The sequence below is a fragment of the Anas platyrhynchos genome, chromosome 16 (assembly GCF_047663525.1).
Source record: "Anas platyrhynchos isolate ZD024472 breed Pekin duck chromosome 16, IASCAAS_PekinDuck_T2T, whole genome shotgun sequence".
Classification (NCBI taxonomy): Eukaryota; Metazoa; Chordata; class Aves; order Anseriformes; family Anatidae; genus Anas; species Anas platyrhynchos.
Genome location: NC_092602.1, coordinates 3,670,623 through 3,685,845, shown reverse-complemented (window position 1 = coordinate 3,685,845; position 15,223 = coordinate 3,670,623). Strand labels below are relative to the sequence as shown.

Here is a 15,223-nt window from a genome sequence, read left to right as displayed (position 1 = left end):
CCACATGGACAGGATGGGGCTGAAGACAGCTGGAGAGACAAGTTTTCTTGAAGCTCCTATTTTTCTCTAGAGAGGGGAGAATGAAGCTTTAGGAGGCAGAAGAGAAAGCCGGAAAACCTGTTTCAGTAATGAGCCAACAACATTGGCAGTGGCAGCCCCAGCAGTGCTGGGTCTGCAGCTCTCCTGCCCTGGGGCTGCTGTGGGACCTGACGTGGCCTGGCCCCACGACAGGCATTGATCAGGGCTGTGCCATCCTCTGTCTGTCTCCCACCCTCAGCCGAAACAATCATGAATCACTTCAGCTCTTGGCTACAGTCGCTGCTGAAAGAGGGAACGGCTCCCAACAGGAGTGATTCACCGTGCCTCCCCAGGCTGCTTTCATCTGCTTCCAGCCAGATCACCTCGGGGTGGGAGCACCGGAGCGGAGCAGCTCCAGCACTTCCTCATGGCCTCACTGCAGAGCCGCCGTCCTTCTTGCTGACCTCCTTTAGACCTCCCAGGTTCGGGCTGTTAATGATTCACTGCGTTTTTACAATTCCTCCCTCCTGAGCCGGCACTAAATTGCTTCTGGTGCCAAACTAGGGACTGTGCTGTTGATGCAGGTTCAGAGCTCGGCTGGAACAGGACTGCACATCTCTAAGCGAGCAGCCACCTTTGGTCCTCATGTGAGCTTGGGGATCGCTGCACTTCTGGAGCCAGATAAGCTGTTAAACCAACCCTTCTGGAGCCAATTAACGTTACGAGGTACTTTTCCAAAAGCAAGGGGGTTTTAGCCTATGGGTTCAGGCCAGCTTCTGCTCTGGGTAACCACATTATGCCTCACTCTGCTTGAAATTAGCCTTGAGCTAACACATTGTACTTTGTGCATTCAACAGGCAGAGTCGGTTACCGCAGCTCAGCTGATGAGCAGTGGTAATTCATTACGCCTCCGTAACTCAATCACTGCAATCATCTTTCCAGTCTTAACAGGGCCAAATATATTCCCACCGTGATGTCACAAGAGTACAAAATTCCCCTTTAAATAATGTGTCTAGTGTTGCTCAGCCCTGATAAACCTTCAACTCTTTGTTGTCTGCCCAGGCCAGCAACCTGTCTGTCCTAAGGCTGGTTCTACCTGCGTAGCCAGAGCTGTACCTACTTAAGGAAAACAGGTGACTTAGCTGAATGCAAACCTCCTTGTACAGGCATGTGATGAAATGCAATTAAATTATGGTTGCTCAACAAGTCACTGCCCTTCAGCTGGAGCAACATCACCATTGTGTGCATGCTCTTAACTTGCCCAGCTCTTAAACTTCACTTACGCAACATGATGGCCTTAGGAAGAAACTGGTGCCTGCTGATCTAATCTAAACCAGCCAGCACTCCTGAGCCCCTGCTTGGACAGTCGCTGCTGGGCAATTCAAAGTGTTACTTGTACTGCAGCTTCTTTCCTGCTCTATCCAAAGGTCAATTTAATCCCCCCCCTTGCAGACTATTTTAACTGCAATCTTCTGGCTTTGCCTTCACATGGGTTCAATGACAGCACTCATTTAACCCCTTTTACCAGCTCTTCCTCATCACAAGGCAGCAGCCCTTCCTTTAGCAAATATATACCCACACCTCTAGCATCAACTTTGTGTGCTGGTTGAACAAACTAACCAGTGGCTTTCAAACTGACTTTAATTAAACAGCTTCAATATTGCACCTAAAATGTTCTATATGGATATGTTGCAAGAAGCCCTGCAGAATGCAATCCATACCTCTAGTAGAGGAAGTGTGCATGCTTTATGGTAGACCATGCTTCAACTGCATGGAAAGCTTTATAGAGAAATGTGCTGGTTTTGTTGGATTGTTTTCCTTTTTCCTTTTCTTTTTAGCTGGCGTGGAAGAAAAAAGAGGATAGTTTCCAACAGGGAGGATAAAACAGTACAAATTAAATCCATTCTCTGGACAGTGTAACAATTGCAATTTCCTGCTATTCCTTGGAAGCTGTACAGCCCAAGAGGGAGATATTTCAAGACCGGTGTGTCAGGGATAGAAGCTCTTGCATCTGGTTATTTTTAATGGCAGCTCTGTCCCTAATTTTCAGTGCTGGCCTTGATGAAATGCCAGCTGTTTCATTAACCTTTGTCAGTATGGCAAAGAATAAAAGGTGGTTCTCAACATTTGCACCTCAGACAAAGCTCCTTTTCCCAACAAGCTATTGAAGGTTCCTAGCTATACCAGGCAGCATTTTGGGTAGAGAAGGGAAAGAATGAGGAAAAAAAAAAAAAAAAAGACATCTGTGAAGGTCTGTGTAACAGAGCCTGTACAAGTCTTATATCTGCAGTCTTCATTACTGTCTGCAATGTATGTTAGAACCAAGTTTCAATCAAGGTAACCATTTTCCTCTCCAAGCCAAGAAAAATACTGGGTTTATTTTCAGACCATTAAGAATAGTCTCTCTGAACAGCCCTCCTATCCTTGTTTCATATGGGCTGCTTGAAAAAAAGAAAAGAAAAAGCACAATTTCACAACCATGGCAGCTATGAGCTGCCACATGGGTTAGACCCCAACAAACAAAATCTTCACTGTGCCTTGGAAGAGCTTTCTCAGGGACCAGGACCTAATTCACCGCCACAGCCAAAGCGTTAGTGCTCCAGCGGTAGAGCTGGGCAAAGGCTAGGATTTTTGTTCCATGAGAAATGTGGTGGGTTGAGAGAGGGAAGGGGGAGAAAACACAAAGTCGAATTTCTTCCAAGCTCTGGTTTGTCGTGGTGTCAGCACTAACAAAGCAGCACAATGCAGCTCCTGCCCCCTCCTCCCTTCCTCTCTTGCTCTGCAGCTATGACCAGTTCCTACCAACCACAGTCACTGTCACGGCTGCTACCTCCTCCCTCCTTTTTTTACGGAAACATAATCCATCACTGCAAGCCCTGCTCGTGAGACAGCAGTCTGAACAATGTGTTCAGTCTGGCTGGTGGCTGCTGACTACTTATGGGAAGGCTCCTGGTTATGTTATAGCTGAGCATGGTCCTGCACAGCTCTTGGGCACCCAGAGGGCTGCTTCCAGAGCCCCACTTTCCAAGTGGTGAAAGACAGAGCTGTTTGCTCTCTGGGCTGCAGCCTCGGGAGGTTTGGATTTAGCTTATCATCTGAGATCAGAATCGCTGCTCTTAAAATGTCAGCAGTGAGCTATGGAGCAAGAAGAGGGGAAAAAAATAGTCTTGCCCAAAATTCAGGCTATGCTAGTAAATGTCAGGCATTTGCACAGAAGAAAGTCTCAGGGCTGGGAGGTTTGCTGACGGGTGGGCTTTTTGTGAAGGCGTCTCAGTTCTCCCCTAGGTCCCTGTCATATTGTACCACTGACAGCAAGGCCTCCTGCTGAGGCACAGCTCCTGGGGGCTGCCACAGCCTCGCCTGGCTGGGAGCACTGCCCTCCTGTGCCCTTCTGGCTGCTGCCAGCAGAACCAGAGGGGCAGGCAGAGCCATGCCAGGTACCGGGTCTGCCCTGAAGGGCTGTAGTCACCAGCAGCTCTGGGAAGCACATCCACCTCGCCAGTGCAGGTGAGAAAAATCAGGGGTGGATGTCGCCAGTGGCTCAGAGGCCACCACACAGGGAACCTTCATTTGAGGGGGAGAGTTTACATAAATCACAGGAGAGAAAAGGAGGAGTGAGGGCAGAGATCTCCAAAGCCTCTCTTGGTCCGAGGGCATGGCAGGACAGGCTTGGCTGACTGCAGTGCCAGGCTTGTTGATTGAAGCAGAGCTCTCCCAGGCTCCTCAGCACTGAGGTCCTGCTCATCAGGACAGACGTCCAGATGCCAAAAAGAAAGAGCTTTTCTTTTCCAGACAGTGATTGCAGCTGCCTTTGCAGGGGACGGAGCCCCGTTTGCCCCAGGCACTTCCAGCACATACAGAGAAGCTGAGGACAGCACGGCCCCTTTGGCACACGGCTCTGGTTTGGTGCCTCCCGGTGCTGCCGGGGCCGTGGCGCAGCAGCAGACGTCCCTGCCAGACCCCCAGCTGCTTGCCACTTGCAGGGAACATCCCAGGGAGAGCTGAAGGAGGGCCCCGAGCCTGTTTTCAAGTGCGAGACAGAGAGCTGGCTAGAAAGGAGCCAAGTGTTCTTGCAAAGGAAGCAATCCAAGGCAGGGGAAAGTGAATTGCATTAGGAATTAAGACCGAAGATGCTGGAAATATTGATTGTCCAAGCAGTGGTACAGTCCTAGCTTCTGGCATGTTTAACATCTGAACACTCCCAGTCTCACTGCAGATGCAGCAGGGCTCTGCTGCGTGCCTAGGTCAGGGAAAACTGAAAGAAATGTCTTCTATTGAAGTGCAGGCACCTCCAGAAGAGGATCTGGGCTGCCTAGTACTTGGCACAGAAATAGGTAACCAGCCTGGTGTCTGGTACGGCAGGTCTGGAAGGGAGCCTGCTGACATCCTCAGTCCCACCTGCCTGCACAGTGCAAAGTGTTGGGCTCAGAGCATCCAGGTCTTGTGATCTGTCTCATCACACTGAAATGGGGACAAGTGCAGAGCCAGGTAGTGATTTATCAGAAAATCCTCAGGGAAAAGCAAATGGGTGGAAGCCTACTTTCCTGCAAACCAGAACATTTCTTGCCCACAGCATTTAGCACAAAGGCAATGCCTGCACACAGAGGCCAGGAACTAGAGGGCTGTAATTTGCCTTTGCCATCTCTGGGCCACTGGAGTTGAGTGAATGTTTCATACATTCTTTACGGTCTCGAACAGTGAGCCAGGATTTCCAGGACATCTGCTGCAGGCAGGGATTTGGGCAAAGAGAAGAAGAGAGAAGCTCTTGTCTGCAGAGCCTGGGGCCAGATCTTGGGTTGAGGTTTGAGTGAACCTGGGCCATTTGGGTGGGACCCACTGAAGCTAGCAGGCTGTGTGTGGTTTGGACTCAAATCTTGGCAGAACTAAGCTTCGGCCTTGACGAGGCTAGTTGGTGAGGGCTGGTCGGTGAGGGAAAGCCATAGCTGTTGTTCCAAGCTCTCTCCTCCTCCTGCTTCTGCTCTGGTTGCAGATCTCAGCTCTTCCCAGGCCCAAACTGTCATTGTCGGGGATTTGGGGTTGCTCTCAGTCCTCAAAGAGACGGGGGCTCCTTCCCAGCCCCTAGAGAAGGAAGAATTTCCCTTGTCTCATTCTATACCAAGGCAGACAACCTGGGCTTCTGGCTGAGATGGGATTTAGTCAGAAGGGTGGAGCATGGTGTGGCTTGAAAACAAAATCCCAAAGCTGCAGCACCAGGGTCCCATCAGAACTGGCAGGTCATCTGGCGAAGGATGTTCACAGGCAGGATGTGTGAAGATGTGCACATCGTCTTGGCTCTGGACAGGCTGACGGGATGTTTTTCTTGTAGGCTGAGAGCAACAAAGAGGATTAATCTCTGGGAAAAAGGAAAAAAGGGGGCACTATGTTGAAGTGGGTTTTCATCAGCCTTGTGCTATTGTGTGTGTATCTCGGGTTTACTAATGATTTGAATGAAAAGTAATCAGGAGAAGTGCTTGGAGAAGGAGATTTTCCTGTATTTACTTTGGATGCGTGTCCACTGGAAAAACATCTTCCAAAGCATTTTGCTTGGCGACGGGGGCTGTTTCATTTGGAGAACAATTGATGGTGATGATGAGTGGTATTAGATGTGATCGCTGTTCGACAGCTTTTTGACTTGCCTGCAAGTCAAAGCAGCAAATTCCTTGTGACTGCGCACGTGTGCGAGGAGAGGCGGGGGCGGTGGTGGCCTCAGACAAGCCAGCGACGTGTTCGATCGTTGCCAGCCTCAAACCAGGCGAGGTGCAGGTTGTTAGTGCACCGCCTGGCCTTGCAGCAGTGTCTTGCTGTGCAAACCCATATTTACTGTGCGCTCCACCTTTCCATGAGCTACCACTGGACAAGCACTGCCCTGCTGTTAGCGTACCGCAGAGGTAGGTTCAACATGTTAGTGGAGAGTTTGCCAGCAGCACTGTGCGTGGTGTGTTATGTATTTACAGGAACAGACTGCTCCCGGAGACTTTCTGTTCCCCAAATCTAATGGGGTGTATCCGTGGCTGATGCTGCCCTGACACCCTCTTCAACCCTTCCCAGAACAGCTGTACCACCTGGAGCCCTGCCCATCCCTCCCTGCACTGGCCACTGGCAGCTCCTAGCAGAGTGGCCATGAGGAGGGTTAAATCAGTGAATACCATTTGTTTGTCTTCCTTTCTGAAAAAGGAACAGACATCTGCCACATCCATTCCCTCCCTTGCTGAAGCTTTCTCCAAGCACTAGCCTGTGGTCTCAGTGGCACAAGGAATAAATCCAGTGCAACTTTGCTGAAGTCTTCAGAATTGCTCCCAGGGTAACAGAGAGCGGAGCAGGGGCCCCGAGAGTTTCCTAAGCTTCACAGCCATAGCCACAAGGCAAATAAAATGAGATTAACCAATTACAATTAAAATGAGAGAGAACTGCTTTTGACAGTAATTTTGAATTTCCCCTAAAAGCAGTTCCAGCTGTGACCTCTGACTCGTGCAGTGCTCGCCTGAGATCTGCCCCTGGTTGTTTGTTATAAGTGGTGCTTTCAAGGACGTTCAGTCCTGCCTAACAAGAGGTTTCCTAGGCAAAAAAAAATATATAAAAATTAAAAAAAAAAAAAAAAAAGTGAAAAATGGAAGAGGAACTAACACAGGGCATCCCTGCAGTGAGGCACAGACCTGAGAGCCTTTCTGGCAAGCAGATGAGAAAGGCCAGGCAATCTCCAGTGGATTAGGTAGGTCAGTGCTTGTAGCAAGTTCCCCCTGCCCAGCAGGGCTGTATTACTGTCATGCAGCTGTGAGCTCCATCCCGGCAATCCCCTCATTCGTCTTGGTGTTGAACACATCTCTCTTCCCACAGAGAAGCTGGCTCGGCACAGACTTTGCCTTCGCTTTGGGAAGAGAGCAAGGCTGTGTCTGCAGGATTGGAGTAACTGTCCTTATTCTTACCTAGAGCTTTGGAGAGATGTGTTTGCTATGTGGCAGTGCCACACAACCAGCTTTCATCATGATAGCACCTGGTCCTTGCAGGCTACTTAGTTCCTTAAAACCAGTGGGTGGTTTCGACTCATTCTTTGCCCTGTGCTACTGTCCTCCAGCAGAATTTATCAGTGTACTATTAAAAAACAGCCCTAGAGGAAGAGATTTTGCAAGACTAGTGGGGGACAAATAGTGTCATTGGGAGTGGATTTTCACCCAAATCTTATCAGTAACCAATCAGAAGACTGCAATTTTCTCTCCGCCAAGGTGCTGCTGCCTCTTCCCATGGGGAACACAGAACTTCCCTTTGGACAGGAGCAGTAGTTCCTGCAAATCCTCTTCTCATTTCAAAACAACTGCACCATCAGCATTCACAAAACTCAAGGTTCAGCTCTCTGGGAAGGGTCTCTGTTGCCTGTAGGAAATCAGAGTTGGGACTGGGGATTTTGTCAGGAGATGCCTGCAGGTTTCTGCATGGGCTGTGAAGTGGATAGCCTCTGTGTGCCTGCAGACACGTTCACTGGCTGTGTGAGCCACCTGCACGCTGTGTTTCTGCTGTTGTAGCGTTTCCATGTTCAGACCTGGAGGTGACACACTTGAACCTTCCCCATCTTGCTGCACAGGCAGATTAATTGCCCGTGCTGCAGAGACAGGGCTGTGAGAACGGTGACTTGAGCCAGTGATTAGGAGGGTGAAAATATACATAAAGTTGTTATTTTTAATCTTCAGACACAGAAGGTGAGAGGGAGAATAGACAGAGATAAAGAGAAAGGCGCATTGCCTGAGTCAGACAATGTAGTGACTTATTTATTTTGTGATGTGCTGGATTTGAAAGCCTTCCAGGTGCTGTAGCACTCTACTGTTGAGGTCAGTATCACAGTCACCCTTCTTTGTAATTTCCTTTGTCATTAGTGATTTTTAAGGAATGCATTATGCTATAGAGATGAGGTCTGAAAGCAATTTTGAAGACAGTAGTGCTGTTTGCTATCTCCACACCAGTTATATTTATTTAATTGGAATGATTCAACTTGTATTCAGTGTTGTCACACCTGGGTGACTTTCAGATCTGTTTTGTGTAAATCAGTCTGCCCATACTTGGCACGATCTTATGTCTTTGCATCTGCAAACACCATTGTTTGATTTATGAAGTACCTGGCTTTGCATATGAATTGCTACAGTCCAGTCCCTAAAAACTTCCCATGATGTACATTTCCATAGGTAGCTTGTCTGAGCATTTTCTATTTATGTGGCTTTTCCTACAGTCTTGTCTTAAACTTCCTTGCTATAAATTAAACTGATTTCTTCGTGCCCTTCCGGAATTCTGGACAGCAGTCGCTGTCCCCTTTGCAAATATTGGAAAACCATTATCATGTTCCACTCATTCTTCTCTCTTCTAGACTAAACAAAGTCACTTCCTTCCACCTTTCCATACAGGTCATGTTTTCAAAACCTTTTTATCGTTCATTTCATTCTCTGCGCACGCTCCACTGAGTCTATTATCTTCCTTGAAATGCGCCGCCCCAAACTGGACCTAGCTTTCACACTGTATGGATCAAGTCTCCCACTACAGAGCAAATCTTGTCTGAGCTCTTATCAGCTTCATTACATCCTGTTTGGAGTTGTGGTCTGTGATACCCAGACAGAGCATTCCCTAAATGATTTGCTTTTTCAGCTATGTTCCATTTGGAGATATTCAAGCCAAATCTTAGGGCACCATCAGATGTGCTCCTCCTCAGTTCAGAGTCCCTCTGCTGTGTCTCAGAAGGGGTTGTGCAGGTGTTCTTAGTTTAGTTTTCACAAAGCAGATCAGCATGGCTGAAACCAAACCTGTAAAGGATATGCTTCTTCTTTTCTCTGCCTGAAATCTCCCCATTTGTGGAAAAAAAAATAAAAGGAGGGAAAAATATGTCCTGGACAAACTAAACAGCCCCATACCCGCCTCATAAGATCCTACAGCCCTTCAAAATATTTGCTTAATCTCCCAATATCTTGGCAGGGTGCGTAGGTATTAGCGCATGCAGGTGTTCTTATCCATTGATCTCAAAATATTCTCCTCCTTGTTTTAGACATGGGGATACTGAAGTGTTTGGAGGCTCGGTTTTCATAGGCAACAAAGATCTCTTGCCCCATTTAAAGTCAGTGGAAAATGTGGGTTGCAAGCCAACTGGAGAGCTGAGCTTGAAGTGACTTGCTGAGGTCCCACTGAGAGTTAATACCACGGCCAGGAGCTGGAGCCCAGGTTTCCTGAGTCTGTCCAGAGTCCAATGAGCAGGACCAGGCTGCCTTCCACTCCACCCTGTAAACACAATTACCACAGCCACGCAGTCAAACCCATGATTTAACGCCCGAAGTAAAATCCACCCGGTCACGGTAGGTGTCACAGCATTCTGGAGAAGAGCTGGGTTGATCACGGCTTGCTCACTAACTTGAAATCTTCTTGTTCATCTAGTATTTGGTTGCAAGTTGCATAGCTGAAAAGCCTGTTAAAGAAAACAAATAGCACCTGTGCCAGGCCCTGCCATGTTCCAGCAGTAAAAGATATTAATAGTTTCCAGGTCTGTATTTTGTATGTTGGCGTGCCAAAGCTCACCTGCTCTGTGTGAAAGGGGAGGCTGCTCACTGCTGGTCTCTGAACAAAAAGCTGGTCTGTCGAAGACGAATCTGGGGGAATTTTTTAAATTCCAAAAATAGACAGGAGGGGAAAAATGTGCCAGTAAGATGGATCTCATTTCATTTCCCAAATCCCTCTGGTCTCCAGAGTTCATTCTTTGCTCTTAATGTTTCATGCTATGGCTTATTTTAGTCTCCTTAGTGGAAAGTTTAAAACATTTACTTAAAGGCAACGCTTCAGCTGGCATAAACTGTCACAGTTCTCTTGGCTTCAGTTGCCTTCAGCAGAGGAGCTGCCCTTTAGCATTTAAATTGCTTGTTAGAAAGTGGAAAAGTAAGTCACTTGAAATCATCCTCAAAAACTAAAGAGAATGGAGAATGAAGGAAGGGCTCACAGTGTGGATCTCAGGTGAGAAGCAGTCTTTCCACAGGGACAGGTGCAAATACAGAGCACGTACAGCACACATCACTACTCTTCAGATCCCCCTCCAGAGCAGCTGCCATCACCTCCCATGCCAGCACCCCCGAGGGGCCGTGGTGCCAGATCTGCCGGGCAGAAGGAACGGAGGCTGCAGGCATTTCTTGTAGGACAGCGCAGGTTGCTGAGCACCAGGTGAGCCAGCCCTGAAGCCAGGTAAATTGGCCGTGTCCAAGTGGCACTTGTTGTGCCAGGGAGATGTGTGCAGAAGCACCGAGGGTGCTGTAGTAAACATTTGCCAAATTGTTGATTAATTAGCAGGGGGGATTGTGACTCAGAACACATTAACCCACTTGCTGTAGCCTCTAGCCAGCCTGGGAAGTTGCCATTTCAGCTCTTCTTTCTGTTCAACATATCCTGAAGGGGAAAAAAAAAATGCAACCGTGCGTTATGCTTTCCTTTACTGTCCAGTTTAACAACAACATCCATCTGGGCTTACAACATTTATGATGCTGGGCTCCTGCACTGGTCTCTCTGTCTGGTACATCCTGACATAAACCGAACAGTCACAACCCTGACCTCACTGGTTCCCTGGTAAATCACATCAGCAAGGCTCTTCCAGACTGACACCAGCCTGACTAAGGCCAGAGCAGACTGCCAAAGCCCAAAGGATGGGAATGGTTATTTTGCCTGCATCCTGGCTGGGTTTGTGTCTCCCTAAGAATGTGTACACTTCCCTTCGCTTTTGCAATGGCACCAGGGTGTTGACGAACTGCAGTGCTGCTATTTATCCCTTAATTACTCCCATGACTCACATTAGAGTAACAATTTTCCATAGAAACAAACACAAGCAGAGCTGACACCACTCAAGCTGCCTTTATTTTGAAACATGTTCTCTACTTCGGGTTTTGAGGGTGGCGACTCAGGAGGCTGCTTCGCGCTCCTGGTGTTAAGGTTTGCCAGTCAGAGAAGTGAGATCCACTGGGTGCTCACTCCAGGCTGGGGAGGAAGAGTTACAGCTGCTGGACTGCGCTGTGTGAGGCTGAGCATCACTCAGCACACTGATTTGGGAGGGGTGGATGCTGAGCATGGCTCAGGACAAGGCAGTTCCTGCCCCCAGTGGTCCCAGGGTGTTCGTAGGACATGTTCATCCACTAGTGCTCTTGCCAGGGTGCTCTCTCTTTTTTATTTCCCCTTGAGCAGCTCTACCTGGGCTGCTGCATTGTGTTCTTACATGTCTTGAGAAATTCAAGCAGGGAGAGCAACACAAGTGCCATCCCTGGATGTTATCTGTGGATATTCACCCAGTTCTGTGTGTCGTGTTAATTACAGGTGCCACCGGTGGGTGGGATCGGCACTGGCTGAGTCACTTCTTTAACTAATGAAATAATTAGCTGGCAGGTCTCAACCACATCCTTAGGGCCAGCCTGGCATCTATTCTTACGTGGTCTTATATGGACTTGAAATCCTCTGAAGCTATTTCCCTGTGCTTGATGCTTGTAAACCAGTATGTATATGGGAGACAGGATGGTCCAGAGGGGTTCCTTTATTTTAAAAACTACCGTGCCTGCCTTGCCTGGGCATTAGGCTTGTCAGAAGTCAGCCTAGTTTTGTTCTTTTGTGCAGCCAAGAGAAACAAGGCAGAGCCGGAGCTGTCTGTCCGATTTCTCTACTTCCAGCTGCCATCATTTATAGCAATTAGGTGTCCCTGGTGACGGTGTCCCAGCTCCTCCCCACCCTGTGGGGCAGGACCAGAGATGCGCACATCTTACCTCAGAGCTGTAAATCTACCCTGAAATCATACAACAGAGGGAGCCTTTCCTGGGGCTTTGCCATAGGCACTGCACCCCCAGCAATGCGATTACATCCAGTTTTCAGGCCATGGCCCAGCTTCCCTGCACCCTGACGGGTAGGAAAATGGCCATGTGCTCTGTCTTCCCAAGGCAGAGGACTGCAATATAGATGTAGATATGGGGGTGCTCAGAGCACTCAGCCAGGAACCAGGGCTGCATCACAGAAAGTGCTACACGCAGCCGTGTAAAACAGACCTGCTCCAAAGTGCTCGTAGCATCGTGGAAAAGACAAAAGCAAGCAGGTGGGTGCAGGAGGAGGGATGTGTGAGCACGGGGACATAAGAGTAACAGCACCCAGGGCCAGGAGGCTGCCGGAGGTGCCAGCTTTTCCTTGCCCTGGGTTTTGCTTTGCACCCTGCAAAACGCAGGGCATGGCTGAGCTGAGGGAGCAGAGCCCTGGAAAGCTCAAGAGAGGCTGACTCCAGACAGGCAACCTGATGCTTTTGCCATTGCGTGCTTTAGGAAATTGTACGGTTTGATGCAGAGTCTGTTAGAGTTGGCTGGCAACTTGCTTACACTTTGTGCAGATAAAGTTGCCTCGGCAATTCTGCTTCTGTGCTCCCCCTACACACACCCCTTAACTTTGCGAAGTGTGGTTTTTAAAAAATATGTCAAAAATGCAACGTTGGCTGCGCAGCCTCTCCAGGAAATGCCTATAGAAACTGTCTGCGCAGGAAATATCTACAAAGGGAAGGGGGCAGGGAGATGAAGGCACAGACCTGGATTCATCTCTGTGGACCGGGAACCCATGTGCAGCTTCTCCTCTTGCACTTCCTCAGGGCTGTTGGCTGTCTCTTCTTTTTGCTTCCGAGGCCCCACACATTACAAATGGTTTTCACGATGGTTTGTCAGCCTCCCACCATGCCGGAGTCCCGCTAAGCCTCTTCTCCTCTGAAGAAGAAACTTGGAGCCATGACTGAAGCCAGATTTTCAAACAGGGCCAGAGCTCAATAAACCACTGGGCTTTTCTCAGAGGAAAGCCCTTTGCTTGCTTTTTTCCTTTTTTCTTCCCTGCGCCTTGGAGTTGAACTAGGACTGAACCAGTAGTACAAACATCAGGCTGAATATCTCTTCTTTAGAGGACTTTTTTTCTTTGTCTGCCTCTTGTATTGCTTCAAGGTGCTAATAACCAACGTGTGTGCTTGTGGAACTGTCTCCCTCCCTCAGGACCAAGGGAGCCCCCTTACATGGGGATTTCAACCCCATTTACAGAAAGGACCGGGAAGGAGAGAACCAGAAACAAGCCTTCCCTGGCAGAGGGATGGAGTAACCAGCCAGTTTTTCCAGCAGCTGGGGCTGTGTTTAGGCAGTGTGAGCCCCTGGGCCTGAACACCTGAAGCTCCCAGGCATGAGGCCAGGATTTTCACTTCACCTTACACAAGGGTGTTTTGGGCCTTTTGGGGAGGCAGAGTAAAGCATGTCAGCTCACTGAACATAAAAAGAGCTGTCTGTGTGACCAGGAAGTGGGACTTGCTCCTTGTCCCTTTCCGTGGTCCCTTTTCAATTAACTTTGAGTGGTGGTGTCTGAGGAGGACCCACCAGGGAGGGACAGGACAGGAGGAGAAGCCAGGTAGGGCCATGGTGACCATCACCCCCTTTCTGTCCCACACATGGACTTGTGTTAATCCAGGGACAAGCCCCTGTTTGTCACAGCAGTGTCATGGAGGCCATTCCCACAGGGATCCATGCAGGTACAGCAGGATCAGTGCAGCAAGAAGGGACAATGAGAAGCAAAGGAACTAAAATAAAATTAGAAAATAAAAAATAAAACAATATCTCCTGCATGAAAATGTTCACAAGTCCCATGCCCTGTTGCAAGGTTGCTGCCTTGACTCACCTCACACATTTGCCAGCAACAGGTTCTGCTTTCAACAAGTGTCTTCGACTCTGTGAAGGCAGAGAGATGAGACTCTCTTGTTCCTTCTCCTACTCCAGACTTAGCAGAGGACGTAATGTGTCTGAGATGTGAACCACAAATCATGGGATCTTCACGCCTTCCCTTGACCTGGACTATTTAGTTTGAACAAAGTCAAAGCAGCCTCCCTAGCATCAGGAGGTGGCTCTGCCAAACGCCCCCATCTTCCCAGATAGACCAAATAACAGCTGCCCAAATTCTCTTCTCCCTGGAGGTCAGTGTGGGGTGACAGCAGCCAGTGGTTGTGTTTTCGCATGGAGGGGCTCCAAGCCTGGTCCAGAAAAAGAGCTTAATTGCCTCTTGCGTTTCTCCTGAATCAGGGACATCTCTGGAGTCCAGCAGCTTCAAAGACACGTCCCCTGCACTCTATCATAACAGCATTTAGAAAGCAGCTTGAATTTCTTCCAGCTGGCTTCGTGTTACAGAGATCCCTATCAGCACCCGGGAGGAAAGAATTAGCAAGGAAAACAAGCGTCTCTTAAACTTCAGAGAGGAAAAAAAAATGCTAAGAAAATGGCCATGTAAAAAGCATAAATTTAGTCCAATGATGCCCGATGTGTTCATTTCCTAGGTTGTTTGAGGTAGAAAGCAGCCTAACGACTGGATTTTCTTGTGTCAGCCAGAGACTTTGAACGCTAATAGCAGGGTTTTATCAAAGCCAGATGCACTTGCACAGGTACTGTCTCTACAGCCTCCCTCCTGGCCACTGGAAATGAGCAGGGCCCACCTTGCTGAGCATTAACACCTGTGGAATCCACGTGCCTGGGGACGCAGGGAGTCACCAGAGCAGACAAGCCAACACACTTGGAGTTTCAAAGGCGCCTGCTTGGCTCTTCTTGCCAAATTCCTTTCTAGCCCCTGCAAGGACTTCTCGTGGCTTCTCCCTCTTGTCAAGAGATCGAGCAGTCAGGCTCAGGGTAAGTGGTGGGAAAGCCTGGAGCAGGCAGCTCCCGGAGTAGCAGAGAACTTCCCACACCCAAGGTGCTCCCCAGCTCCCAGCCGGTCGGTTCTGTTGTGGTTATTGCAGAGCCGCCTCCTCCTGTGCAGCTGTCCCACACCCCAGCCTGAGCCCTGCAGCCATCCTCGGCGGCTTCCCTTTGGTACACAGACGGACTTGCTGACATGTGAACAAATCCTTTTAAAGAACAGATACCCTCCGTTTCAAAGAGCAAAGTCCTGCGGGCAGCCGGGGAAAACTGGCACGGGGCACGGACTGAATTTGGTTTTGCTTTGCACTCCCTGCGGTTCTTCACACGAAGGGAGGAGAACCGCGTGGCGTGAGCTGGGGCTCGGGGAACAGACTTTGGTGCCTTTGCATGTCAGAAACCATTTCCGTTAGCCAGCCTCACAAGCACTGTCTCTGTTTCTGTATGTGGGATCCCCCAGTGCTATTTTTCTGCTTTTCCTGATACTTTCTCTTCCCCTTTCAGGCTGCTGATGGGCCCAGCCTCTCAGT

At 49.0% G+C, this 15,223-nt stretch overlaps 1 protein-coding gene and 1 long non-coding RNA gene across 2 annotated transcripts in view; one reads left to right on the top strand and one right to left on the bottom strand.

Moving 5' to 3' along the window:
* CCDC92 (coiled-coil domain containing 92) overlaps positions 1 to 15,223 on the top strand; it is a 66,810-nt gene that overhangs the window by 20,004 nt on the left and 31,583 nt on the right. The window lies entirely within an intron of this gene.
* LOC119718475 (uncharacterized) lies at positions 9,353 to 13,820 on the bottom strand. Its single transcript, XR_005269625.2, has 3 exons — positions 13,690 to 13,820; positions 12,572 to 12,743; positions 9,353 to 10,416 (listed from the first exon to the last, which is right to left on the bottom strand). It is a non-coding gene; the product is annotated as an uncharacterized lncRNA (long non-coding RNA).